Here is a 3,304-nt window from a genome sequence, read left to right as displayed (position 1 = left end):
ATGGACCTATATAACCGAGCTTCCAATAATCAGACCAAGAATTTACCAAGTAAATTCACTGACTTATTAATTCCATGTTGCATCCACGCATAGAACTTGGAATTGCACTCTCAATCATATATAGAACGCTCTATATGTTCCACGATATAGATACGCTATTAATTATCCATTGTTATAATCCCAATAATGAATGATCCTCTATAGATGATCTACATTGCATAGGGATAAAATTACCGTTACACCATTTCAATGTATTTTATCCTTAAACCACTTGCTACCTATAAACGATATTTTAGTGAATTAATTTAGTCACTAAAATGAACGTTCTATCATTTATCTCTATTTAGCAAGCTCGAAGGAAATCATCGTTTCACTTCTAAATACCTATAGAAAGTATAGATTGCATATCTATGATTAGCGCTCCCACTGATCAATTGCACTATCATGTTCCCAAAATGTACGTATCACCCTGACCCAAAAGTAGGCTTTGTTGGGTTTTATGCCCTAAATTAAACTCATTTCAATATAATCAGATTTACTTATTAATATAGATCAGAAATAACATTTAATGTTGCATGGTTCACATGATTTATTTCATGATTATATGTACATAATGTATGAATTTTATTTAAGTCCGGAACATATCAATTTGTTAATGATTATAGTGTTGTCAACACAGTGGAATATAATCTTAATTATATGTTTGAAAGTATATTCCCTGATTTGTCAGAACACTCGATTTAGACTTACATGGTATAATCAGCGATAGGTATTCTTACACCTTGGATAAGTGTTATGTCCTTTCCAGTACATTGGCAAAGTTTACCAGCGTCGGATGTATGGAGTATACATCGGAAGGGACCGATATTGAACTTTGATTAGATATATTAGAATTTACCGTAATATCTATTCAATTCAATATCACCTAGTTGATCCTAGATCAAATGATCATAATCCTGATATGATTAGGCTCAATCTCAAGAGTGTTATTCGTGTTCTTTGATTTGTTAGTTAAGCCTACTTTTGGGTCAGGGTGATACGTACATTTTGGGAACACGATAGTGCAATTGAGTGGGAGCGCTAACATAAATATGGAATCTATAGCTTCTATCTGGCGAATAGAAAGTAAAGGGATGATTTCCTTCGAGCTTAACCAAACAAAAATAAATGGTGGAGATCTCATTTCACTTAGCTGAAATATCATTTATACAGGGTTAAGTGTTTTAAGGATCAAATACATTGTAGGGTGTTACGGTAATTTAATCCCTTTACAGTGTAAATCATCTATATAGAGGATCATTGATCACATTAGGGTTATAACAATGGATAACTAATGACGTGTCTATATCGTGGAACATATAGAGCGTTCTATATACTGAAAGTGCAATTCTAAGTTCTATGTGTGGATTCAACGAATAATTAATAAGTCAGTGAATTTAAGATATAAATTCTTGATCTACTTATTGGAAGCTCGGATATATAGACCCATGGTCCCCATACTAGTTGAGACCATACTGCTTGTAAGACTCAGTTAATTGATTTTGATTAATCAATTATAATTCTAAAGTTAGACTATGTCTACTTTGTGAATTTTCACTAAGCAAGGGCGAAATTATAAAGAAAAGAGATTCTAGGTTTATTTATTAATTAAATAACAATATTATTTAATAATTTATTTTAGTTATTAAATAATTAGAATTGGCATTTAAATGGTTGAATTTGAAAATTGACGTTTTTGAGAAAATCAGATGCAGGAATGATAAAACAGCAAAATTGCATAAGTGAGGCCCATTATCCAAGCCCATGGCCAGCCACACTTTATGGGTTTTATCATTTATTTTTTCATTATTTTAATGCCAAATAATTCTAACCTAAACCTAGGTGGTTACCTATAAATAGATAGTGATGGCTCTCATTCACACTTAACTTTGTGAAATTCTGTCAGATGAAAACTGAGCCTCCTATTCTTTTCTCTAGGCCGAACCACTTCTCTCCTCTTTTCTTCTCTAAATTTCAAAATCCTTGAGTGAATGAGTGAGTGCCAACACACATCAAGTGGTATCCCAATCATAGTGTGTAAGACTGTGGAAAATCAACCAACAAGAAGGAGAATCGGGCTCAACAAGGAGAGAAAGAGATCCAGGTTCAGATCTTGATAATGCTCTGCTACAGAAAGGAATCATGGGCTAAATATCTGAACGGAAGGAGTCATTATATTCCGCTGCACCCAATGTAAGGTTTACTAAACTTTATATGTGTTTATTTCATTGTTTTAGAATTCATATTAGGATGTTAATGAAACATACTTGTTAGTAAATCTAGATCCTGGTAAAATATATCCAACAGGCTTAACTAACAAATCAAAGAACATGTATAATACTCTTGAGATCGAACCTAATCATATCAGGATTAAGATCATTTGATCTAGGATCAACTAGGTGATATTGAATTGAATAGATATTACGGTAAATTTAACATATCTAATCGAAAATCAATATCGGTCCCTTCCAAAGTATACTCCATACATCTGATACTGGTAAAGTTTGCCAATGCCCTGGAAAGGACATAACACTTATCCAAGGTGTAAGCATACCTATCGCTGATTATCATGCCAGTCTAAATCCAGTGAACTGACAAATCAGGGAATTAAACTTTCGAACATATAATCAAGATTATATTCCACTGTGCTAACAACACTATAATCATTAACAAATACATATGTTCTGGACTTAATAGAATTTATACATTAAATATAATCATGAAATAAATCATGTGAACCATGCAACATAAAATTTTATTTCTGATCTTTATTAACTAGTAAATCTGATTATATTGAAATGAGTTTTATTTAGGGCACAAAACCCAAAAAACTCCCACTTGCACTAATATAAAACAAAAAGTGCATTTCAAATAATCTCAACACCTTGGTATTCAAATCAAGTGTAGTATGTAGTATACTCTCCGTAATAGGATCTGACACATTGTATTCAATACAACATTTTCTCCACCATTACATTTCCTTAATCACAAAATACTTGATATTGTGAAGTTCCTCTCTATATGTCTACTCCTCTAGGGATACTGGATTCCTCACTTTTTGGCAACTACTTTTGTGTTAGTCAGGAAGTAACCCTAGTAGTTAATAAATGTTGGAACAAATGCCGAAAATGTATAGAACTTTCCTTAGACTAAATAAGCATCTTTCCTGCAACTTTAACATTCAGTCTCTCTTTGGTAGACTTAGAGACTTCAGATAGGTTTTTACACTTCTCCAAAATCATTAGTCCACCCCCAAAGTAATCAC

Source organism: Cannabis sativa, chromosome 2 (assembly GCF_029168945.1).
Source record: "Cannabis sativa cultivar Pink pepper isolate KNU-18-1 chromosome 2, ASM2916894v1, whole genome shotgun sequence".
Lineage (NCBI taxonomy): Eukaryota > Viridiplantae > Streptophyta > Magnoliopsida > Rosales > Cannabaceae > Cannabis > Cannabis sativa.
Note: the sequence above shows the minus strand (reverse complement) of the source record.